Genomic DNA, 27,041 nt, shown 5'->3' on the forward strand with positions numbered 1-27,041 from the left:
ACTCATGATCCGATTAGGAAGACTTCCATGATTTGTGCAAGTGTGGATTGTCGTTCCATATTTCTTACATTTCTCTAATAGAGGAACAAAAACCTACAACAAATTGCAATATATGTAAAATGTTCAAACTTAAAACATTTTAATCCATATCAAACAAATCTTTCAAACTACACTTGTTACTCACTGTTGTAAAACTAATACGAGAGAGAGAGAGAGAGAGAGAGAGAGAGAGAGAGAGAGAGAGAGAGAGAGAGATACATATATCTATCTTACCTTCTCAATCTATTCTAGCTCCTTCTAATAGTCTTCTTCAATGTATTCTAGCTTCTCAAATTGTGCACGATAGTCAGCTGCAATAAAGACAAAATAGGTCATAAGCTATCCCCACCAAAGGAAAATTTTTACTCTAATATTTTTAATACCAAAAAATAATGTTATCCAAGATATTACATGTCCATTTCATTTTTTATGAAGATGTGACTCGTGAAAATCAGAATCATACACAAACAAGTTATTCTTTAATGTCATGTCACTCTAGGCCCCCTATGCATTGTAGCCTTTTTATACCCATTATAGCTAACATATTTGTTATGGTCTCTGATGGATATCTCTTATTCTAAACTTGAATGAATGGTCTCCCTCTTCATCACCCATATGTTAGGAGTTGCAAGGATCCTAAAAAAGGTCTACGTATCAAGGTTAAGTTCAAACTTCAAACGTGAATCGTTGCATTTGGAATAGTATATAATTGTAACATTTCCCTATCAATTGCATATGGTGATCAAACTCTATGAATTTTCAAAGTTTTATAGTGCATATAGAGCAACAAAAAATAATTTCTATGGGGGATAAAATATATGAAGCAACATTGAAAATAAGAAGCATTCATGTCACCAATCAAGCACACTATGCAAAGACACAAAAGTAGTGATAAGGAAATGATAAGCAACGAAGAGGACAAAGTAATTGGACATACATATCATGGAGAAGAATATTTTAGACCATGGTAAGAGTTTGTGCATTGAGATAAATATAGTCAACTGAGCAGATACAAATCATTACACTAAGATAAGAATGATGAAAATTCTTAGTAAAACTAAAAACAATAAATATACCTCACCTCAAGTTTAGAATGGCTACTACTATGAAACAATCCCTAACTTTTTGTGCTTGTATCCTAATACCCGTAGAGTACACAATTTTCTAGTAATCTAGATTCCACAGAAAATGCATTTTATACTAATTTTCTTGTTGCAAAAGTTGTATACTACACAGAACTCTTTTGAATGGAAACTTTCATGTCAAAGGAGTTACAGTAGTGAAGAACAAAACATTGGACTAAAAATAGTTCATAAATTTTGGCACATGGTAACATCCTAATATATGTAGATCATAAATTTCGCCAAAAGGCCACAAATAAGGTCCTACAGTACTAATACAATCCAACTTTAGTGATGAGGATTAATAACATTTTTGTATTAGCATAGCATATTCTATGCCTAAGGGTAGAATTAACAAATATTTGTCCACATGGAATACATAGGAGTGTGAATATACAAAACAAACAGTGCATTCACAATACAATTGTTACACACTATATAGCATAGAACTATATTAGGAGAACTCAAATACCTTGACGGAGATGTAATGTAACTTGTAATGGTGGAACTAGTTTATTGCACGTCCTAGACCCATCACCATACAATGAAACAATTTTGGGTATAGGTAGACGGACAAATGAGCCGCAACAAAATAAAGCATATCAAGCATTAGGCAAGTAATACTAAAAAAAAAAAATAAGCAACCTTCATTGTTGGCTCTTATTGAATTTGTCATGGTTTTGGTGTTCAACTCCAAAATTACATGCATGCACAACTATATTAAAGTACATAGAGAAATGAGAGAATATTTAACTTCTTGATATTGTCCACCTAAGACTTCCAACCTATGTTTGATTCTGAACGATGTAACGAATTCAAAAATTCATTGATTCTCTCTTGACAAACTTCTATTTTACTATTTTGATATCCAGAACCTAAACAACACTCAAATGTAGGATGTCACCGAGACATTTGAATGAATCAGAAGAAAATAATTTAGTTTAGTGTTTTTGTGTATGGGAAACCAACACTCCACTAGAATATCTTAAGCAACTTCCTATGATAGATAATGAGGGACTATCTAGAATATGATGCAATAGCAAAGCTAACTCTGAATCAAAAGAGTACATAAATGCTCAACCTACCTAGCCTCACAGTGTTTCTATTATTTGATAAATGCTAGTTAATGTATGGTATGGCACCATGCACTAACTAGTGGAAGGTCCCCAAACAGAGATTTCAAAGTTGAATGAGAACATATATGTAGTGCTAAGGTTGTCAAGGATGAAGCATACCACACAATTGTATATCAGTAAAGACCATTGCCATATTACAAACACTAGACTCAACCTTCTGTTGGTGCCACTACTATTGCTTTAGTGAATATTAGTATTCAAAAGGACTTTGGTATTTCCTATCAAAAGGGTTGTGGTGAGATAGAGAAACCAAATTGCAATGACACAAAATTGAAGGGGCATGCTGCATTATGGTGGAAAGAACTACAGAGAGATATCAAAGAAGAAGGTGAAATAAGGACCACTAGATGAAAGTTAATGGTTACCAAACTTGGCAAAGTTCATACCTATTTTTTTCTTGCCTTTGGCAAAAAAGTTTAAAAAAATTAAATCTAAGCCTCATATATAAATATCCTAAATTGTCTTGATATCTTATATTCATCTTGTTAACAATGTGTTTTTGAAGTTAATTTTTCATGAAGGAGCATTGGGGGTGAACTACTAAACTTGAAACTCAAACTTTAAAAGTTCAAGGTTCAGAGGTTCTATGTCTAGTTCAACAGTCTAAGTTCAAATGACCCAATTAGATACAGAAAGTTTAGTTTCAAGTTCAAAAGTACAATTTGCTCAGTTTCATATCTAAGGTCTACTGGTTCAAAATGCATGAATTCAAAAGTTCTAGGAGTTTAGCATCTGAAGGACTCCAGTCCATGGTAGATATAATCTTAGAGGTGTCATTATGATGATTGACACATCAAGGACAATTATAATATGAGTATGTCATTAAATTTCTCCAAGTGCTCATGGATGCACACTAAGCCTTTCTAAACTGTGCATGCAAGCTTGAGAACAAAATCCACATAATATCTCCTATATCATTTCACTTGAAAATCTTGAAAAGTGACATAAAACAGATAACGGATTATTATCAGAAGAGCGAAACAAATTGAACAACATGTTGAAAGGAATACTCAAAATCCACAGCAGAATATGTGCAAAATGTTGAGTTCACATATCACCCATTCGGCCCCTTGATTGATTTGGTACTTAGTGAACACAAAGTATCATGAAGACTGCATTCCAAGTACAAATCCTATGATGATAAAGCACTTGAAACAGTCAAGGACATTGAAGTTAACCATGCAAATATCAAAGAGGGAGCAGAAGTTTGAAATAATTCAAAGGCATTTTCTTGATCAAATCATTAACTATTCTAGATGATCTTCTACCCTACAGTATTTTGTTTGAAATGCACAGTTAAAGATTGATTAGGAGACATAAATAGACAAATTATTCAATATCAGATCAAAAAGTCAAAATTTAAAGTATGATTACAATCTGTGATGTCATTTAATCTTGATGATAAAATCTCCAAACAACGAGTATCCACAATATGTATAACCCCAAACAATCGTGTAGAGATGTCTTTGATATAAGTAGATCTACAAAACCAGCCATGGATCTTGGTCCTTACTGTCCAACATCTTAGACAATCTAGATGTAGCAAAAACACTCATATCCTAAATTTTTGCATTATTTCTCTATATTTTAATATAACTTCCATTCTTTCATATCAAAATAAATTTAAAAATTTGAACTCAATCGATAAAACATTTAGAATTATAAATATTATCAAGAATTATGTTAGAAAACATGCTAGAGCTAAATGTAGCTAAACTAATGCTCTTAAAAATAAAATTGGTACTAAGAGACAATCCAAGTTCACACATTCGACCAACTATTTCCTTTTGTAACTGTAGCTGCTAATCCAATTAGCTCTAAGGCAAAGGGTCACCCTATCTGCCACGATCACACACATTTACAAAAAAAAATGGTAGTTCCAAGAAGCAATATTTATCATAAAATTCATAAATAAAATGCTCAAATTCTTCACCCACTAGCTTTCCTAGAAACAAAGGAATAGAGGTCCCAGTTTCCCATGGAAAATGTTTAGATTGTGAGAAGTACAGATCAAAAGGAATTATGAACCATATTAATTATATCCTACCAAAATTGACATAGATCCTATTGAGCTTGTTTAACTTTTTCTGCTTGTCAATTTTTACCTTTACCCCCCTCCAATACTAATCCAGATTTTTAAGTTTGATGACAAATCACGGAACCCGTGGAACATCAAAAGAAACTGAAGAAAAGTTTGTAGAGAAAGTAATAAAAGAAATAGAAGACTTTCAAGATCTAGAGAGGAAAATTATCTAAAAATGATAATGTGGACCTTGATATTGGTGTTAAAACTTGAAAGTGTAAAAAATTAGCTTGGTCCAAATGTAACAATTTATGCAATGAACAATGGAGACTCGTTTTCCCAGGTTAGACAAAAGGGTAACCACCAAATAGGAAATGCAAGATTACACATCACATAGTTTGGGAGGAACAAAAAACACCACAAACTAGTGTAATATCCAAAGAAATTGGTGGAACAGTTGCAAGCATGGAAGAGCAGCCTAGAGAGTCTAGATAAACAAAGATGATGAAATGGACTTAAACATGATGCTAAATGTGTGATTGAACTAGGCTAATATGCCAAATTTTGTAATTAATGACGAAAGCTCCTTTCCCCATTGCACACAAGAAGGGTGATAGCCAGATGTGAGATGTTAAGTTAGACAACATGTAGTATAAGAAGTCTATGTAGTTCAAGAGAATCCTCCAGTGAATGTTGATTCCAACTATAATCTAAATTTTATCATTTTCATTAAAAACCAGTATTCCATATTTGGCTTGTGGCTCATTGTATAGAAATGGGGTTAGTAATAGAAGATTTCACCATAGATTCTAAGCTGCAAATGCCTTGTTTTTTTATACTAGTTCAAATTATAACATAGGTAGAATAATTAAGTACCATGGCGGTCAATTAAGGGCTAATTTAGCAAAGACCTAGCCTCCATTCATATAAACAAAACAGTTGGGTTCTGAAAGATTTGAGATAAAAAAGTTATCAAAGTTTCTAGAGTCCCATTGATGTAGGAGCATCCCAGAAGGAAAGAAGTTGTTTCATGTTACCAAGGAGTGAAGGAGGGATCATGACATCAAACAAAGTCAACTTAGCTATGTTGAAGCCTATTATGGTTTCTTATGATAAAAAATGATTTGTTTGTGTAAAGACCTTAATGGTCCTAATGATGCTTCCATGCATAAAATTATTGTAATAAGGGCCAATAGTGTCCATGAGAAAAAATTTAGTTTGATGAGATTCTAGATTAGTTTAAGTGTCTCTAGGAGTGTCAACTTATAATTTAGATAAGTCAAAAATGTCATAGATTAATAATTTAATAAGTTGTAAATTCAAATATTTGAATTACAACTATGTAAATTGGTGGGAAATCATGTTAAGTGTTGTTTAGCATCTTAATCAATCAAAACTGAATGGAGATCAGTTGGGTAGTTAGAGAAAAGTCTTATAAATTATTTGAAGTCATTTTGTATGGGAGAGAGTCACTGTATGGACAGACCAGCAAAAAGCAATAAAACCATTCATTTATTGCATTTCACTTGATTTGGTTGATGGATCATTAAATCATCATTTAACACAAGGGACTGCTTTGCTATGATTACTAATGGTCTACGTAGTTGTCCATTTAATAGCTAGTGTTTACTTGGTAGAATGGACAGATCTGACCCCTACACAATCTGACCCATTTGCCTCATAGATAACTAACCAGACCTTCTAAGTTACTAAGTTCATTTCCTTAAGCAGACAAAGTAGTTCAAATTTCAAGAAAATTTACAATAACATGCTACTGACATCTACCAACATAAACAATTCCATTCATTCCCACACACTCATAACTCTGAAATGAAGCACAAATATCAAGCATTTGACAAAAGAAATAATAACAAAGAACCTGGGTTAACGCTGGTCATCAATTTGCTGCTCCAAGTTCCCCAGATGACCACAAAGTATTCATGTAACCATGCTCATTAGATAGTTTATCATGTAAACTGCAACTGTAGGGGCAGCAAGGCACCATAGAAGCTTTTATTTCAAGAAGACTGCATCTTTAATCCTCTTTCCCCATGGTCGACCAAAATCAGACAAAAAGGATTCCAATCAATAAAAGAAGCCTCAAGCATGTGGGTTTACAAGAGAATTTGATCCGTGGGAGTAATTGCACCAAGCTCCCCGCTTTGACCTTGTATTTTCGCAATGCTATTGATACTAGACCCCAAAATCACAAACATTGTAATTGCAAGAGTCCCTACTACAGAAGACATCCTGCTGCTCGTTGTATAATTAATCTTTCTCAGCACCTTGTGGATTAGGGGCAAATCTATTGAAATAAGCATGGCCACAATGGCCTCCATAACTACAACCATAGCAAACAATTGGATCATTCTGTATTATTTGGTTCTGGATATATGTATCAAGAATCTCACTGTTTAAAAACCAATCTCTTATTATAAAGAGAAAAGAACAAAATAAATCTTACCTAGGTGATTTCTAGCTGCTTATCCACTTCAGCTACATTTTACTCTATTCAAAGTCACCTTCCTTTCGTCCCAACATCCATTCTCCCAGTCACCTTTTAATGCCTCCATTTGCCCTTAGGATGGGTTGAAAGAGGAAGATGGGTGGTCAAATCTTTGAAATTTGCTAAGAAATGTATTGCCTGACAGAGTAATTCTAGTCAAAAGGCTGGATCAACATTCTAATAATGCCAATGAATACTTAACTGATTCAGAAAGTAAATCTAGTAATGAAATGCAGAGTTTTAATAAAATAGGTCACACGGAGATTTGGTGTTTACTTGTTGAGGGTAGAGGTGTTGGATTGAATGCATGTTACATTCTACAAACTACATAAATCATGTCAACACACAGATGTTGTACACAATTCTCCCTCAAGAAAGCAAAATATTTTGGGGCATCTCTGCATAACCAACTTACTCAATCTTCATAACTAATCTATTAACTGATTCAAGAAAGTTTTTGAGAAAGAGATTAGTGGTGTGAATTAATAGGTTTAAAATTAACCACATTCATTTTAACCATAATAATCAACAACTAATACCAATTTTAATTTTAAAAACAATAAGAATTTTTTAAGAATAAAATCTATGTGAAATTAAGTTCACTAATTTATTCGATTTGAGGGAAAACAGGTTGTGACATAAAGAAACATGTTTAAATATTAGAAAACTCAGGAAAGTTTATGGCTTGGAGACCTTGAGTAGCCAGAAGAGAGGAGGCATACAAGTTTCCAACACCCATTGTCTTAACATCTTGAAGCAAAAGGCAAAGGAATGTGAACAAATTTTAATAACAGTCATCAACAGAAAAATATGTTTTATTAATATCAAGTCAACAAAGAGCTTCAAATTTCTTTACAACTAAGCTCAAAATAACTTTGGACAACAGACTTGTTTACAACTTTACACACAATACACAGTTATGTTCTCCCTTTTTGGAGTCATACAGAAAATAAAAGGCTCATTTTTTTCTTAGTTTACCACAACCTTCTTACGTAAAAGCTTCAACTCAATTCATCAAAAATAAAACTAAAAATAGAGTATATCAAATATTTTATATACTACCCATTCTTTAATACAAGCTGCAAAGCTGCTATCATTGTGCATACAAAGACTATCACAAAAAGTTGAAAATTGTTCTATAAAATAAGGGTTGGGAAATCTGCCTCAACCCATGCAATGGAAAAGGAAGACCAAGAGATCTTAAAAATAGTGGAATCAAGAGATTTTAGAGGTATTGCTTATGCTTTTTCTTGGCAATCAGTAGCATCACAAATGACAAGAACAATTGAGTTTGGATAGATTATGAGTTTGTGTTGAGATTGGAAAGCTATTACCAAAAATGATCAAGCTTTACTACCAGTAGGAAGCCTGGGAGCGGATTATCCTCTATGGTTATTTACTCCAAGTTGGGAGTCTAGGGGATGGTTATCCACTGTGATTCTTCCTTACAGATTCACTCACACATAGGCCTTTGAGTAGGGATTTTCCCAACTCATGTCAGGATTTCAAAGATGAGCTCCATATTCAGTCCAAAAAGTCCATACTCAGAACTCAGTGATTTTTGTTGAAGGAAATAATTTGGGCCTCTCTACTGTCTTTTGGTTCATAATCTTTCTTTGAATTTAGGTAAGAGTTTGGACCTTAAAGTTTTGGATTCTGTAAGGACTTGAGGGGAGCCAACATTAATAATAAAAATATTCATATACTTCTCCTTTGGCTGAGAATGGTTTTTCAAAGAAAATTAAAATGACCCATTTGGGTTTAACTTCTCTTCCGAGCGCTTTGGATAGATTTGGCTTCAAACATCCCTGGTTGTATCAGTGGTTTCTGTGCCACTGTTCTTCTGTTTTGTTTATTGGGGCCTTTCTAGCCTTGAGGCTAACTACATAGTGTTTCCGTGTTCTTCCTTGTAGCCTTTTTTTTGTACAAGGTCTTTAGTTCCTTTCAAAACTCCATCGAGTTCACAGTTTTGATCAATGGCACTTAAATTAATTAAAAACAAAGAGCTTCATCTTTGTTTACAGACAAAGGTTTATAAGAGAAAGCTTTGTTTCACAGCAGAGCCCAAAATATACTTTAGACAATAGATTTACCCACAATGGATAACTTTGATCCTTCTTTTTACAGACACAGAAAACAAAAGACTAGGTTGTTTACAATAGAAATCTTTGATCCTTAATTTATTTTATTTTATATTAAAATTCCCCTTTCCCTTATTGAATCCTCATAGAATGCTTAAGTTAAATTTATTTATACTATGGTGATCTTAGAGACTGGTGGGGTTATGACAAATAAATTTTAAAAGTCAATAGTATGGCATAGAAAATCTCATCAATTAAAGGGCAAGAGGTTGAATCCCTATTATAACCCAACATGGTGGAAACAAAAAGAAACCAAAAGAATTCATCAATTGATAGCACCATGGGTCCATCAATTCTAAAGAAACTACCAGCACTGAACTATCACCATCATACATATTGATCAACAATTTATCTTCTTTTTGTTCCACTTGTATGCCAAGAATACCACAAGTGCACCCAACACTAAGGGAATCTCACTCAAAATCTATTTTTCCCAAAAATTCATGCACACTGATAATTAGCTAGCTGGCATGAGAGTAATTAGATCTGGCAAGTGCTTCTGGCATTTTCTTCTCAATTAAATACTTTGATTTGATATGGAATGATGTATGTCCTTTGCCATATTCTATTATTCTGTTTGACAGCTTGAATTTCTCACCAATTTTCTTCCTGGAATCTAATTTTCATTTTGTCTTTCCTAGTCCTCTATCACATCCCCTGAAGGATTATATTCAGCCTCTTCAGAAACCTGAATTCCTTTCATATTAGTGGTGTTGTAGTATTTCACTGTTAGCTTGGACTAGAAAACACTAATGAAGGTTGCTCTGACTTGATAATTTGAATGATAAAAACCATTTGTACTTTGAATTTTGGACAGAATGAGGTACACATTGTTCCCCTCGTATTATTATAGATACACCCTTATTGATGGAATGTACAAATGAGTTAGAGAAGATTATATGCTGAGATGATAAAACCTACAATTCCCCTAATATTTTTGTGTATGGCACCCTAATTAATGATCTCTGCAAGCCATAAGGAGAAGATGTGAAATAAATGTTTAAATCATAATTATCACAAATGTTGGAGATCCTCTCATTGTCTCTGAAATACTGCACTCACTACCATCCATTAGAAACATGAAATACATGGTTGATATTGCAAATACATATATACATTGTTCAAAAACAAACAATGAAGAAGAGGGGATAATTCCTTTGCCACAGACATAAAATATGTCTATTTTAGATCATTGGAATATCCATATGTTGGAAGTAAAATAGAACAAACTTAAGTACATTATCAAATTTTTTGTGGTTGCATAATTTATCATGTTCCAGAAGGAATTTTCCTATAGACATTAACATTAAGTGTTTTGTAAATGATGTAGGAGACTATAAAATACAAATTTTTTCATTGCTAATATTTATGCATGCAAAAGAAGAGGAAGGAGCAATTCATGATTTTTTAACTTCTCAGTTTGAAGTAGATTGAGCTCGAGATAAGCTTTAGAAGCCCTCAACAATTACATTTGCACTGCATAGAAAACTCTCAATTGAAGAGAAAAATAGTGCTTTTGAGGATGCACCTTTAGGAAAAAGGAAAATTATTTTTTGCAACAAACATAGAAGAGACATCTTTAATAATTCCTATGGTTAGATTTGTTGTGGACTCTAGCATGGTGAAAGAGTGCAGCATTGACTCAAAAATAGGTATGAATGTGCTGATGGTGTGTCAAACTAGTCAAAGTCAACCACTGAACCATCTGGTCATGTTGGGCACACTCAACCTGGAGTGTGCTACCACCTCTACATAGAAAAGGAGTTAAGTGTTGTAGCATCCTATAAAGATCCAACAAATTTGTGAGTTCATTGTAGCATTTCTCTTCTCAAGCTTCTAGCCTTGGGCATTCATACTACAATAGAGAGTATCTTGTATAGGCCAAAAATACCTCATAAAAGAGTTTTGACCCTTTTTCAAATCATGTTCCCTTTTTTTTTCAGTGGAAAATCAAACAACCTGGAATATGGATATTTATTGTCTAGGCAATGTGACATCCATATAAATATCATTTGGGAACAATAATTTGTTTATTTGTTCGTCCCTACAACGCTTTTATAGAAGATTGGCATTGCCAATTATTTTTCATCTTAGTTGTTTGAATCATCATCCATATGGATAAGAACTAAGTCAATGACCTTCCTCCATGCTAGCAACTACAACAAAAAAAAATGCACTTCCATAGGATTGCAATAACTTCCGCAACAAGATGCTTCCTTCTGTAGCAATTATCGCATCAACATCAAATTACTTACAACTTAGCAGCCATCTACTAAAATTTCCAGCCACTCCTACCATCATACTTTGTGAGTAGATACATTCACTTCAAAAGCAAGTCCATCTTTGAAAACACTTTGGTAGTGATGAGTAGACTTTAACAGACTTCAACAAAACCTCATCAACAACTACAACCACCTATTGACTATACAAACCATGGTTTGCATACTTTGACCTGACTCAAATGTTTTCAATTTAGCAAAACCTGGATAGTAAATAAATTCATATTTAAAAAGTTTTATGTAAAATATAGTTTAAGTGCAGATCCACTTACAATAAATTTTTTGAGGCAAATGCAATGCAAGTAACACTTGCTAACACAAGTGATGGAATTTTGTCACATTTAAGTAGTGTTGACATTGCAATTAAAAAGAAGTGACAAAGTAAAGTGATATCAGGGAAGAAATTGTATAATGGAGCTATTGTTGGTGATAATGGTCATTAGGGCATATGATTTGTGAAAGAGTGGTGAAATCCATGTATCATGTGACATAACATAAATTTGATGTGTGAGTTACCAATTTTGACTGAATATTTTAAATGCACCAGCAAGGGCATCTATTGTGTTCGATCAGGAAATGCACTAGGAAAATAAATGATTTCATGTGAAAATCATGTTACAGGGTCCACTATGCAATCATGCTACAAGTTGTAAACCTCCAGCTGAAATAAACACTTCTAGGCATATACTTCTATACACATAATATGATTCAATATTGTTTACTCATACATAATACAAGTAAAATCTTGCTGGTAAATAGAGAAAGAGATATTATTCCACCATGATAGTAATGTCCCTGCTAGAACCTTAGATAATATATTATATTTTTTTTTGTTAGACTTTTGGCAGCCATCCTTGAATGCAATATTGTAATTTTATGCATGCATATTTGTTACTAAAAATGAGATTTCATAAATTTATATGCTTTGAAACTTTCCTTCTAAAGGAACATCATGCATGTATTCCATAAAAACAAAAACTCAGAAGCATGATATGAAAATAAAACTGAAAATCACATATAATAAGAAACATGTTTCAGACAAATTACCAGATAATCCTATATTGTATGAACTGCCTAATCCTGGATTATCATAGGACCTCCGGCATCTCCCACGGTTGTCATCCTCGCTATCAAGATAACCAAGTTGAAAATATTTTTAAAATAAACATTAGGCCTTTCATTCTTTCTCAGTATATATAATCTTATTAAGTTATTTAGAAAGCTTTAATGATTGAATACAGTGCCAAAAAAACTAGCTCCATTTAATATCAAAATGTACAAATTTTGAAGAATAAAACTTTTTGGAAATTTAAACTCCCTAAACGATTAAGGCCTCATTCCCCACATCAGATATGGAGTTGCATATTTTGCATATACACTAACTAGAAAACATATAAATTGTAAGCTATAATTATAAATGCAATCTACCAACTATCAAACTCTACACGACTTAATCTATAAAACAAGTTAGGGCTCCAAAGGTAAAAGATAAATATGGGCAAATACCTTCTACCAGAGAAAATAGCCATAATTGTTGTATAGACAATAGCAATTGAAGCAAGAAGTCTTGTTCCAAAAAACACCCTAATCAGGTACTCTACCATAGCCTGATAGAAATAAGATTAGTCTCTATCTGGTTATAATTCACTTACACTCACTCAAAGACCAGAGATATCAGAAGAGAAAATGCGGATCCTCTAATACCTTTATTTTGTCGAGCACAGGTTCAAATCTCAATCTAAGAGATTTTGCAGCTCTCATCTGAAACCTGCTAAAAGCCCCTTACAGAAGACATTTTTCCTTCATTTTATTTTCCTGTGAACTCAACTCGTGCTGCATACCATGTAAAACTAAGAAAACTTATGACAAGAAATAGAAAAAATGGAAATAAAGGAAACATGATTTATATTGTTAATAAAAATTTGATATGTTTAACTTTTCTCTCAGTCAAAACCAGAATCCTTAAACAATTATATTGAATGAATTTTGGAACATGAACATTCTTAAGATATTTTCAATGGAAAATAAGGTCCAAATATTTTTGTAACATACTTTCTTTTTTATGTGGAAATTGCTTAAGGAATTCTTAAAACATGTATTTAGTATTTTTGCCCAATATAAAATGAATCAGCATTGTTCAGTCACTGCAGTTGTACTAATACTCAAGCCCAAAGCTATGAATTGACAATTCTCTTCAGAATTTTTAAGCCCTTGCTCGCTATTGTGGTATATAACCCCTAGTGGTTAGCCTTGAAAATATTACACTTATGATTTTCAAAACTTCTAAAATTGTTCAATTAGATTTTAATTTTTCTTCTAGAGAGAAGCCTAAAGAGATCACAATAACATATACATATCTTGAAGTTCAGTTCAATGTTCCATCTCTTGATTTCAAACCCCTGTCGCTTCTCCTTGAGTAGCAATCCTAAGAGCTTGTGTGGTCACTTCACAAACTTCCCATGGCATGTGTAGCATACTCCATGTAGAAGCCTCAACTAAATGCATAGATAATAAATAGAGAAAAAATTTGATGCAGAGAGAATCTCCAAACCATTTCAAACTTTCACTAAATCTGCAAATATGAGGAGCAATGTCACATAAACCAAAAACATGTTTGGGCTGCTAGTATTTCTTTCAAAACTCAATACATTTAAGGGCCCATATTGATATTCTACTCAACCATTAACACATATGGTAGAGTCCTATTAACCCTTAAAGAAACTCACCATGTCCTCTTAACACACACTAAGCCCTTCATTCGCTGATTCATTTTTACAACTTCAACAATATTCCCATAGATTCTCGTAGTTCTTATAACATTAAAAAAAAATTCACATGCCATGATACTGTCTGTCATATTGCAAAATTTTGGAGAATTCTAGACCTGTACTCAGACCTTCATATCTTTTACTATAGATTGAATTAAGAAAATTACTTTGGTCAAAGTCTTCCTAATTAGATTTCACAAATCATGTCAAAAAATAAGAAAAATCCAATGGTTAAGATGGAAGATATGCTCTTCTCTTTGGTATTGATTTCTACTATCATGGGACTGATTGAATATATTAGAGCATGCCTTACCAAGCCCCACTTCCAAACTTTAATTAAATTAGCACTACCATTAAAAATTGATCACATGTGACTTATTTCAAGTCAGTTGATTCTTTAATACAAATACATTCACTTTTTGATGATCCACTTGAAGGCATTCCTTTACAAAATCTCCAAAACTTGAATCGGTTCAATCAACATGAGTGAGCAAAACATTTTGGATGAAGTCGATACCATGCATGTAATAGAACAGAAACTAATTTTTTGCATATCTTTATCACCAAAATGAAACCATATCCAATTAGAGATTCCATTAACATACTGATGCCATGTCATTTAAAATACAAAGCTCGATACTAATTAATGCATTCAACATGTATGATTTGGTTTCAATCCAACAGACCGATATACAAACAAAATATATGCATCCACTTCAAGCATATTCAATAACCAACCCATCTTCAATTCATATAGAACATTAACCAAACAAAGTGGGGTTGTGAAAAAGAATCAAACTTGATTCTTGCAATCATAAACCAACTAGCTTGATACCATATATGCCTTTTCCAATAATATTTTTTGAGGTAAATTCCAGTGCCATCTTGTGCATCTAACTAGCCCCATGAAAAACACCAACTATTACAATGAAATAAGGGATTTATCAAAAGGAACACTAGCTTTCATGATTAGCTGTCTTTCTTTTGCTAGGGTATGACTAAAAATAAAATTAAATGTGTACCATCAACGGATTCGAAAAATACAATACCATATTCTAAGCATCTAAAATAATATTCAATGGTTGGGAATGAATTTCAATGATGTAAGAAAGCAAGATTGCAAGTTCAAAGAAAGGAATGAAAACATGTTTTCAACTATATATATTTTTGTTTAAAATCATTACCAATATAAATGTCTCAAAACAAATTATCATCTATAGCCTAAAAAATAAAATTCCTCCCATTGAATTTGGAACCTATACCATGGTGACTAGGGGCCAAAACCCTACAAACGTATTGCAGCAGGGCAATGAGACATGAGAAAACCCTTAAAAGGAATTAGAGGCCTAACTCGCCTACCTTCTATCTATAAAAGCCAATGATAAACTTGAATCTCCTATTGAGCATGGGTGATAGTCACCTTGTCCACCATTGTTGAACCTACATCTATAGAGTTGGCGGTAGACTGATCAATCGAAAACTAGCGGCCAAAAGAAACCCGCCAAATTTTCTATTTTCCTGAAGACTATCAAAATTAGACATTTACCTTGATTAGCTAGTTAGGGTCTATAGGTTAAATATCATATCTATATTTTTAAATTTCTCTATGAAATATGTCAAGAAATATTAATTAAAAATAATTATTAAAACATATTAAACTTATATTATTATAGTGCTAGATACAAATCTATTAACAAAATTTCCAATCTCATTATGATGATAGATGTTCTAGAAGTGTATACATTATATGAAGTTGTTAAGATTTTTAAAAAAAAATTATTGACAACATTACATTTATAATCCTCCTATAATAATATAAAATATTATATTTCAAAGTTTTAGATAAATTTTATAATGAATTCATGAATCCACTTCAATCTTACACAAATTGATGTTTTATATTTCATAGTAAAAGAGAGAATATTTGTCATTTTAATTTTTCTCATCAAACACATAACTAAATAAAACTTATTCTAGATAGCAATGGAGGTGTGAAGAGCGATTACAATGAGATATTAAAAATCAAAGGTGACCAATGTACCTAGAATAGTAGAAACAAGAGTAACATAAAAAGGTATAAAAATGCTTTTTTCATCTAGTAGTTAGCGATGTACAACATTGGCAAAAATAAACATATCAAAGAAAGAAAAGATAATGGATCACAATGAATATTCAACACCCAACAATGAATTATACAACAACACACAATAATTGAAACATAATCATGATAGGAGATGCTTGATGTTAATTAAGAAACACTCACTGCTCATGTTAAAGAAATGGAAGAGATAGTGATATGTGTCATTTGAAGCATGAACCATAAAAATAAAAAAGGATGGGTTATTGTTATCAGGATTCTTTAAGAAAGTGAGAAAGTAATACATCAAGATAATGGAATGAATAGGTAATACTTCATTTAATGAAGATCATATGTATTGATGAACTTTTCCGTTGTTATAACAAAATATTCCTTATGTCTCTAGGGTATAGGCTTGAGGAAATAGAATTTAATGAAAGATGATAAGTTACACAAGCCATAGATAACATACAGATGGTGTGGAATTAAATATATCAATTATTTTTCAATAGTTAGGATGTGATGAACTCAATCCATAACAAAAAGAGATATATGCTAGGGGGGATTTATGATCCAAATTCAAAACCCTACCTCTTAGTTTGTTGTTTAATGCATAGGTAAGATGTTTATGGATGCACATGGCTTCTTTGTTGCTTCCATACATTAATGTGCCACAAACAAAGCTACTAAAAATATTTTGAGAATAAAGATAAATCTAATTTTAGTGTCTATGTTAAACTTCTTTGAAAGTATGATACACCTGCTACAATATTCAACTTTGTGCTCTATGATAGAGAAAACGAGAAAAATAAATATGAAACCCAACTTGACCTCATTTCACATGGACAACTTTTAGAACAATTAAAAACTCATTTTTTCCCTCTTCATTAATTTCACTTCGGCATCTCCTCTCCCACTTGACTTTGGTGACTAACAATATTGATAAATTATATTTTATATTTATCACATTAAAAACTAACATTTACGTTATTTTACTTTTATTATTTATTATTAATACAATTAACTATATCTTTAATTGTGAAGAAAATATTAATATTTCTTACTTAATTTAATTATAAGTTATAAATCATTAAATATTAAACTATATTTTAAATGTTTTGAAATTTGCATTCTTTAACTTTTAAATGGTTATTTATCTTTAATTTAATAATTTCACTTTACATAAACATTTTTATATAGCTTTAAATGGGCATGCCTCTTTAATTTTTCAACTTCACTCTAGCATAAGTAAAACATTTTTGACATATTTGAGTCCTAATAGATATTTTCAATCAATAAGTATGAGATATTAAAGATAAATAACTATTTAAATCATATACAAGTGTATTTTCACAAATATACATTTGTGCAGTTTGTGTAAATTGAACCTAATTGTCCCAAGAAATAATTGTCTTAAAATTTTAATGAAATGGAAGTGTGATCAAGATATAAGCCCTCAAAATAGATAACATGTTTAAGGGCTAAAGATTTCATGCATGCTAAAAAATATGATTTGTATTGAACGTCTAATATTATATGCAAGTCAAATTTGTTTTAGGTACTGTGAGATGAGAAACCACATCAAACTAGTAAATCATATAATTCTTTTAATGATCAATATTAGAATAAATAATTAAAAGTCTAGATCTAAAAAAATTATTAATCCAACCATTTATTGATATACCTCATAGAGGAAAATTGAATCAATTTTCAATATTGATTGAAGAGCCTAAATGGTGAATAAAATCTCCCAATCTATTTAACAAAGCATCTTGTATCTAGGGAGATGCAAAGTGAAACCATGATTATTATGAGAAAGAGAAGGTACAAGCGCCATGAGCTATGGAAAATAAAATAAAATTTAAATTCATTAATAAATAAACCCTAGAAAAAAGTGAAGAGAGAAAGGACAAGTCACTAATTATCCTATCACTTATTTAGTCATGTATTTGGTAGTATATTTAGTCACTTGTTTTTAGTTGACTAATTAATAGTAACTAATTATCCAATCACTTATTTAGTCCTTTATTTGGTAGTTTATTTAATCATTTCTATTTGGTTGATCTTGTGATTTTGCCAGGTGACCAAATTAGTCACTTGTTTAGTCACCTATACTTGTAAATTGCAAAGAAATGGTGGAATGTGATCAGTTTTAGTCACATAACTAAAAGTTTTAGTAGTGTGACTAAAATTTTTAGTCATATAGTCACATATTTGCCAAAATGTACTAGTGATACATGGTTTACTGAGAGCTTGTAATAGTGATGGGGTGATAGTGTGGGATTAGTTCTTGGTTTCGTTTGTATTTTCTTGGTTTGGAGATCTTGATTTCACTTGGTGTTGACATTTTGGTTGTGTGATTGTAGACCTAGAGGATCTGCATCTAGGAGATGGATTTTATGATGCCATAGGTGACTTGGTACCATGATTGAGTGGGAGTTTCTGGCATTGATATATTTATTGAGTGTTTATAGATGTTGAAGGTTTTTCTTAGATCCTATTGTTGTAGAAGTTTTTTTGACATTTTCATGGTGCATTTGATTATCTTCATGGTGTGTGAAGATGGTTAGATCTTGAGGACTCATAGCGTTCTTGGTTATCTTTATGGTGTATGGAGATGGTTATTCATGGTATGTGGAGATTTTTTTCTTCATGGTGTGTAGAGATGGTTACATCTTGAGTAATAATAGGGTTCTTGGTAAAGGTGTGGTTTATGCTTTCATTTGGCATGTTATCCTTGCTATGAGGATGGTTTCATTATTATGCCATGGTATACTCTTGATAGGAATTTAGAGTTGTGACATGTTATAGTGTGTTCATATGGAGCATGTTATCTCTTTGATTGTGATTGTTAGATCATGTTGTTATGTTTATGTTCATAAGGCCATGGTTGAAACTTTGACAATTGATCTTGGTTTTTTTATTTGGTTTTTTTTCTTTGCATTGAGTACACTAATCATAATATGGATACTTCATTATATTGCTATGTTGAATCTAGAGTTGGAATGGATTGATCAGTTATAGGTGCTCATGGATACTTAGAGATGGTGGGGATGCTAATTTCTCTTGGATTAGAGAAGTGTTTGTTGGAATGGTTGTTTGGTTTTAGCAAGAAGTTTGAGGGGTAGTCACCTAATATGGACTTGAGAGGAAATTTTTTTTAGATGAATCTTGGTTGGAGACTTGGATATATTGATGAGCATTCTCATTCCCCACTCTTCGTCTACCTAGTGGTTTACTACTTGAGAGGTATAGCCCATTGTTTGTCTCAAGTGCATTATATTTATGCTTGTCTTTCATGAATATGGATCTTAAGCTACGATACATGAGTTAGTGCTAGAGTGTTCATTTGAGAGATGGTTTAGCATTGGTTATCTCCATTTTCATATTTTTTATGCTAGTTGAGTTTGGGAGATGGTTTTATATTGGGCATATTCCTTGGATTAGGAATGGATTATGAGTTTCATCTTCTTGTGAGAGGCTTACATCAATGATTAGTTATATGGTATGGTTTGGGTATTATTGACGCTTCTTATTAGATTTGATATTGGTTAGAGATTGTGATCACTAGTTTGTGTTCATGTATGTCATGTAAGAGATGACATGGTTATTCCTTTATCTCTTTCCTTTCTTGGTTGTGGAGAGCTTGGGAGAGCATTGAATACTTGTTATGAGAGTTTTTCTTGCAGGTTATTGGTTTATGTATTATGGATATCCTTGAGACTTATGGATTCATTTCTTTGAGATGTTGTGAGTGGATTGGTTATAGTTTTGGCATTATCTTTTACAATGGGAGCTTCTTGGTATGTATGTGGCAGGTATTACTCTTGAGGCTTGTGATTATAGGTTACAAATTGGATGTGTTGATGATGTGAGATTCACTTGTCATAGCTTTGGAGGTATAGATAGGTAGATGGGTTTGTTACTTACCATGGGTGTTATTTCAGCTATGGATATTTTGACAACTACAGATGCATGTGATTATCTTTGGATCAAGTTTTTTGTGCTTGGCTTTTTTTAGTTAGTACAAAATTTTATGATCTTCTAATGCGATAGGTTGGGTGGCTTTCTCTTGGGATGTCTTCTATGTATGTTTCATGGCAATGGAATAGTAGGAGGTGAGACCATTCATGTTTGAGATGCTAGATACTTTGATTTTTTTGCTAGTACCAGGATGGAGCACATGGTGTACTTTGATCCAAGATGGTGTATGTACTAGTAGGGATTGTTCCCTTGTTCATTTATGTGGCTACAAATTGATCCTATGCAATATATACAACATGTGGGAGACTATTGAGATAATGAGTATTACACACATTGTATAATATTGCTATATTGTATATTTTTTGATGTAATGTTATATCTAGGAGCACCTAGATGGATGTCCAACATGTAAGGATTCCCATGGGATATACTTGATGATTTGTATTGTAACATTGTGATAATATTTGATGTAATTATTTAATATTGGAGAAAAGAATTGAATTTCTAATATTAAATGTGGGTCAGTGGGTTAGGTAGCACATGGTTTATGTAATACCACTTAGTGGTTTTGTGGGACTTGCTACTATATAAGCAGCCACAAGGGTAGTTGTTGGTGTGAGAACAGAAGAAAAGGAAAGAGTTAAGCAAAAAAAGGCTTGAAAAGTTAGCCAAGGGAGCATTTGTGATGGTTGGAAGTATGACATGGGATGTGTGGATTCATGCTTGTTCACTTAGATTCCTTCATAGTGGCTATGGCTTTGAAGGTTTCTATGGTTGTATTGCAATGGTATTTTTGCTAAATAATACATGGTGATGGATGCTTTTGGAGGTGGGTTTTTTCCATCAATTAGGCTTTCCCAAGGTATATCTTGTGTCACATTTTTTGTGAGTATGTTGTGTTGGTCTCAGATTGGTTTTGACAATTGAGTTTCAACACACTTAAGAAATTTCTAAGTTGAGCCAAGCTACAGTATGTGCAGAGCCAAAAATCTAGTAGATGCCAAGTTATTAAGATGCTGGATAGATAGATAGTGCTAAACAAGTTTCAAGTACCGAGTGACAATTAATGTCAAGCCAGTATATGTGCCAAGTAAAGTATAGGTCTTGAGCAAGACATAATTCCTATGTGTGCCAATCATCAACAATTAGTAAGTGCTGAGTAACATAGAATCAACATAAGATTTTGTGCCCTCACAAACTCAGATATAAACCATTTTTGAGCTGACTCAAGATGAATCTCAAAGGATCTAAAAGATAAGATCAAATTGTTTAATTTCCTATGCAATCAATTAGAAAAAATGGAAAGATTGTGAATCTCAATTGTAGATTCATACCCAACCCTATTCTCAAAACCTTTTTAAGGAGGTCAAAACCCCACAATTCAGTATGATAGGGGAATGTAAGGAGAGAATGCTAGCAAAGTTTAAAGGGGTGTAAAGACTTAGAAGAAGGAGAACATTTTAGAATCAAGTTATTAGAATAGAGTATCAACACTACAAACAGAGTCATAATAGATCAAGAAGGATCAGATCAGATTGGACAAAACAAGGGTCTAAAATCAGCAATTGAAGATTATAAGGCATTCGGTTAATACATTCTACTATACTTTCTAGCCATTGTATTAGGAAAATTAAAATCCTATGATGATAGGTTGGTTTAACAACCATATTGTAAATCCTTTAACAGGGTGACATTCCAAGTGATTATTTGTAGATCCTTTAGACAGGTCACATTTAACAATGTGTGAGAGCCTTTAACAGGGTAGGCCTTTCATAAGGCAGACCATTGATGATGGTTAAACTTAGTAACCTTGACAAGTTACATATTGCTATATTGATAAGTTTTAGGTGTCATCTCGACCCCAATTTTACCTTCTCATTTTGGAGGGTTTCTAGGTTTTCAAATCTTGTGTTATCTATTTTCATGGATGCCTTTACTTTCATGTTAATTAGAAATGTTACTTGCATGTATAGATTTCAGTTAAAAAAATTTATAGCTTGGAGAAAACATCTAGAAATGGAAGTCTAAAAACTTGAGAAGATTATAGAAAATTGGGAGATTGAGATACATCTCATTCTACATTCTCTAGATGAAGCTAGGGAAGAATTTAGGAAATCCCTAAAGAAAAGAAGAGAGATTGCCATAACTAAGAATGATACACGGTACAAGGAGATTGACACCTCAAAAGTGTTTTCTAATGGAGAATCAAAGGAGTTTGATGTAGCAATAGCAGACCTGATGGGGAAGAATAGAGCTCAACTAGAAGAGATCAAAAATCTCAAGATTAGACAAGAATCACAAGCCATGACACTTTGTGAAGTGAATGAATAGAAGAAGAGAGCCCTTGAAGATAAGGCTATGATAGAAGATGACAAGCAAAACCTTGCCAACAAATTGGAGGAAAAGTCAATTGAGCTTGCAAGAATTTTGAACATGTAGCTAGACACACTAAGCAAGATGATGAATGCACATCATGAGCTAAATGTTAAGGACATTGAGATCTCCACACTAAAGATGCAAAATAAACAACTGGAAAATGACTTGAGAAGAGAAAAGGAGATTTTAGAGAGCTTCAACAAACCTATTGAAGATATTAAGTACTTTGAATAGCTACTAAAATCACCAAGATCCAGTGATGGCACTTTGGGATTAGGATACAACAACACTACAAAAGGAGAGTCATCCAAGATTGTAGAAGAAAGAAGTAACAAAGGTAAGAATACTAAACCCACTTGTCATTTTTGTGGTAAAAAGGGACATACCTCTAATGTGTATAGGAGTAAGAATGTTAATTAGCATGACAAACCTAAGAATATGGGTCATTGTCACAAGTGCAACAAGAAAGGTCATCAAACACATGACTACAGGACTAGAACCATCAGAATACCAAGATTTGAAGGTCACTACTACAATTGCAAGAAGTATGGACATAGAGCTTTTCAAAGCCTATGTGGACACCTAACCAACTAGCAATGACCAAAAATCATGGACATCACTACAATTGGGACTACAACACTAGACAAAGCTATCACTACTATCAAGAGTATGGACACATCCCTGAAAATTGCATAAGAACACATTCCAATTGAAGCTACAACAAATGGTTGAACCAAACTACATGTTTTAGTTGTTTGAAGACTAGTCACATCAGCAAGAACTGCCAAATAAGGTCAAAGGTACCCAACTTAGAGTTCAACAAAGGAAAAGGAAATGTAGATGTTGAACACATCAGAGGAGAGATGAATAAAATTTGGAAGAAGAAAGATGGAAACAACACATCCAATGGAGGTATCACTTCACCTAAAAGGTCAAGTGCTCACACTTCAACCAACTAAGAAAAATAAGGTATGTGGGATTGATATTTAAATGCTATATCATACATTAGTTCCAAGACAAGTAAGTACTGAAAAGGATAGATCAACATGAATAGAGATGAAAAGTTAAAATTTTCACAAGTATTACCGAGTAAGAAAAGTTGTCCTCAGATGCCAAGTAAAATCCTACTGTATGCCAAGTTGTTTGGCAAAGTTAGTAGAAGCTGAGTGATTAGTTACAACCGAGTTAGTAGTGGATGTTGAGTGAAGGAAAATTTGTATTGAAGCCAAGTAAGTGAAACTGCAGTGTATGTTGAGTGTTGGAAAGACAATGGAAGCCAAGTAAAGCATAATTTCGTAAGAAGTTGAGTGGATAGTTGTACAAGCACTAAGCATTAAATGCTATGAAATGGAACATATATGGTTGTGTTTTTTATCATTTTTCACCATCATGAGCAAAGAGAAAAGATGAAAAGAGCACAAAACAATTTCCAAGTATAGTTTGAAGTATTTGTAAAGATTCCGACATAGATTCAACACAGTTTCATCAAATTCAAGGTATTTATACTTGTGCCGAGCTACACAGTTACAAAATTTTTTTGTATCAAAACCCTAGTTTGAAGAAATGGCCTCTATCTCTAAAAATCCTAAGGATAAAGAGCTATTTGAGGTCCAATTAGTGAGTAATAAAGTTAAGCAACTTAATTTCAAACCTATCCTTGATGTTTCTTACAAGAATGACCATGTCAGAGCTTTATCCGTAATTCCTCCTAAGGTTGTAATGGTTCAAGATGTTGGGAGATGTTATAGCTATAATATTGGTGCTATTGGAGACATGGAAATCAGGGAGGCATATGAAAAATTATGCAAGAATGGAGTTTTGAAGAAGAAGTTCGAAATTGTTGAGAAGAAGGGCTTAACCCGTGTCCTAAATTTTCCTTCTATTTTTAAAATTGAATGGATTAGAATTGTACTCAGTAGGATACATGATGAATGTTTGTGGTTAGAAGATGGGCTAGTTAAAATATCAAAAAGTATTATTCATAGGGTAATAGGGTATCCAACCCTAGAATGATCTAAAACCCTAAGGAGTGATTCCAAAGAAGTAATTGAAAAGAAGACAAGGGCTAAGTGGAACAAAAGAGGGATGGAAAGAGACACAATTAAAGATCCTCTTGTTGAATTTGCAATTAGAGACATATCCCACAAATTTTATCAATCAAGATGACTCAATAGTGTTCCCTGTACTGTAGTAGATGTTGGTTACAAACTTGTTTAAAAGGATCATACTTATGATCTAGTTGAACTGCAACTACAACAGATTATGGAGAATTTGAGAGCTATAAGAAGAACAAAGGGAGCTCAATGTAAATTTGGAGCAATTTTGATATGTATATTCTTCTATGTATAGAATGAATTCCCTTCTTTTGGAAAGATAAGATGAAAAAGAAATAGGTCTATAGTAATCTAGGTGAATGAATACATAGAACAAATGGGGACAAATTTTGAGACAATTATGCCTAGATACTTTGAAGACTTCAAGAAGTCTATGAAATAGAGACTCAGGATACCTATCTCTCTTGTTGAGTAGTACATAAATGACATTTTCTTCTTAGTCATTATTGATTATACATACATCCAAGTAGTAGTACCAAGGGCAAGATGGCTAAGGCCACTTGGATATGAGATCAACATTGATGAGGCATATGCAATGATCACTTTTGTGCTTGTAGAAGAAGTAGATAAAAGTGCCAAAGTGGATATGGAATTGAAAACTACTTCAACACTGAATAAAAAGGACAAATTGGTAAAGAAACTTTAGGCTAAATTTGGTGAAGGCACAGTAGAAGCAGAGGAAGAAGAAGAATAGGGCCAGGAGCCACTTGGATTAACCCAAGGCATGGTTGAAGATACTAAAGAAGTAGAAGGTGCCAAGGAGGAGCAAACCAAACAAGCACCTAAGGCAAAGGAAAAGAAGAGAAAGAGACAAAATATCTTGCAACTTAGCCTAAAGGAAAGAAAATAGCCAAACCTATCCCAGAAAAACCCATCACAATGAAAAACATAAGAGCTACAACAAAGGTGGCTAAGGAACAACAAAATAAGAAGGCCATAGAGTAGGGAGGAGTAGTAGAGAAGAAAGTATGTGACACCTCCTAAATTATATGAGGAGAGGATTGAATCAGAGGACACCAACCAATTTAGAGTGGTAAGTCACACCACTAAGTCAGATTTAGAGAATATTTGTGACAATATTAGAGATAATGTAGATTAATTAGGCTTAAAAGGCATTGAATTTAATAAGTTAAGTAGAGAATAATATAACATAGTGGAAGAATCAGTTTACACTATGATGGCCAAGTTCAAGAATACTCCACTTGAACTTGACAATACAATGCCTAAGGAGTTATATTCAATTATAGACAATAAATGGCATTATTGCCTGAATATGAAAAAGGAAATGAGAGAGTCAACATTGGCTTGTGTGATGCCTGAACTTACTAAAGGGAAAATAAGTAAGGAAAATAAGAAGCATGGGAGAAAATTTGCACCCAAGTATAGAGCCTTCAGTATACTCCAAAAGAAAATTGAGGATGTTGTGAAGAAGTCCACTCTAATGGTGAAAGTAATCTATGGCCTCACAACTGTAAAGGAAGGACAAGAAGATCCCTCTAAGGGAAGAAATAATGGTGAAGAAGAAGAGGAAAATGATAAGGAAGAAGAAGGAGAAAAAGAAAAGGAAAATGTTACAATGGAGAAGGAAACACAAAAGGTTGATATAGCAATTGTTGAGAAGCGGCAACAAGAAAAGAGTGTGCAAGACACAACTACCACCACCAAGTCCTCCCCATGTAACTCCCACACCTATAGATATAGTAATTGTACATGATTTTCTTGACACTACTAGTCAAAACATAAACCCACTAACTACAGAGGACCTTAAAAAGATCCTTCATCAGACTACTCTACAATCACAGTTGTGTACGAACCCAGTCTTCGTGAGTGTAGAAGAACTAAAAAAGGAAATAGTTGATATCACAGAGGAGAAGGTGAATCCACAAGAGCCACCTTCACATATCCAAATATCTACAAGTGGACAACCCAAAGAGCAAGTTGCACAAGTCATTCTAGCTAGGGTTGGCTCTACAGTTACAGTCATAATAACTGTTGAGGAACAAGTAAAAGATCAATCAAGATAGAAGGATACCTCTATTCCTACTACACAAGGACAAGGTGTACCACCTCATATCACAATATTTGATCAAGGGAGAATAGAAGAGGAGGAGACCCCTAAGGAGAAGGAACAAGAGGCAATAAAAACACTGATAAAATTTCCTACAATAGGGACTCCTACAGGAACAACACAACAATCGAGCACTCAAGAAGTACCACTTCAAGTTTCAGCACCAAGTTTGAGCTCTACCAAAGTTGCAAAGGTACTTCACTGTGGAGACCCTACTTCACCTTGTAGTAGAGATAGCCATCTAACTTAAAGCACTTGAAATTGCACTAGACAATTGGGATGCTGCTCTATAGATTGTTATAGAGGTAAACAAATCCTTTTTGGAAAAATTTTGAGGAGATAAAGGAGGAGATAACATTCTAAGGAGATAAAACTAAGGGGGGGATAAGGAGACAAAATTTAGAGAAAT

The 27,041-nt window shown here is 33.1% G+C and overlaps 2 long non-coding RNA genes across 3 annotated transcripts; both read right to left on the bottom strand.

The window, feature by feature from the left end:
* Nucleotides 1-6,231: 6,231 nt before the first annotated feature.
* LOC149576697 (uncharacterized) lies at nucleotides 6,232-12,844 on the bottom strand. The gene is made up of 4 exons (XR_016362026.1): nucleotides 12,752-12,844; nucleotides 12,293-12,372; nucleotides 6,784-7,002; nucleotides 6,232-6,660 (listed from the first exon to the last, which is right to left on the bottom strand). It is a non-coding gene; the product is annotated as an uncharacterized LOC149576697 (long non-coding RNA).
* A 484-nt stretch (nucleotides 12,845-13,328) lies between these two features.
* Nucleotides 13,329-15,533, bottom strand: LOC149576698 (uncharacterized). 2 transcript variants are annotated; one of them, XR_016362037.1, is made up of 2 exons: nucleotides 15,373-15,533; nucleotides 13,329-13,817 (listed from the first exon to the last, which is right to left on the bottom strand). It is a non-coding gene; the product is annotated as an uncharacterized LOC149576698 (long non-coding RNA). The 2 variants fall into 2 exon arrangements; XR_016362042.1 differs by lacking the exon at nucleotides 13,329-13,817 and adding an exon at nucleotides 14,632-14,932.
* Nucleotides 15,534-27,041: the final 11,508 nt, after the last annotated feature.

The sequence above is a fragment of the Cupressus sempervirens genome, chromosome 1 (assembly GCF_028749045.1).
Source record: "Cupressus sempervirens isolate cs-2001-9-10 chromosome 1, ASM2874904v1, whole genome shotgun sequence".
Classification (NCBI taxonomy): Eukaryota; Viridiplantae; Streptophyta; class Pinopsida; order Cupressales; family Cupressaceae; genus Cupressus; species Cupressus sempervirens.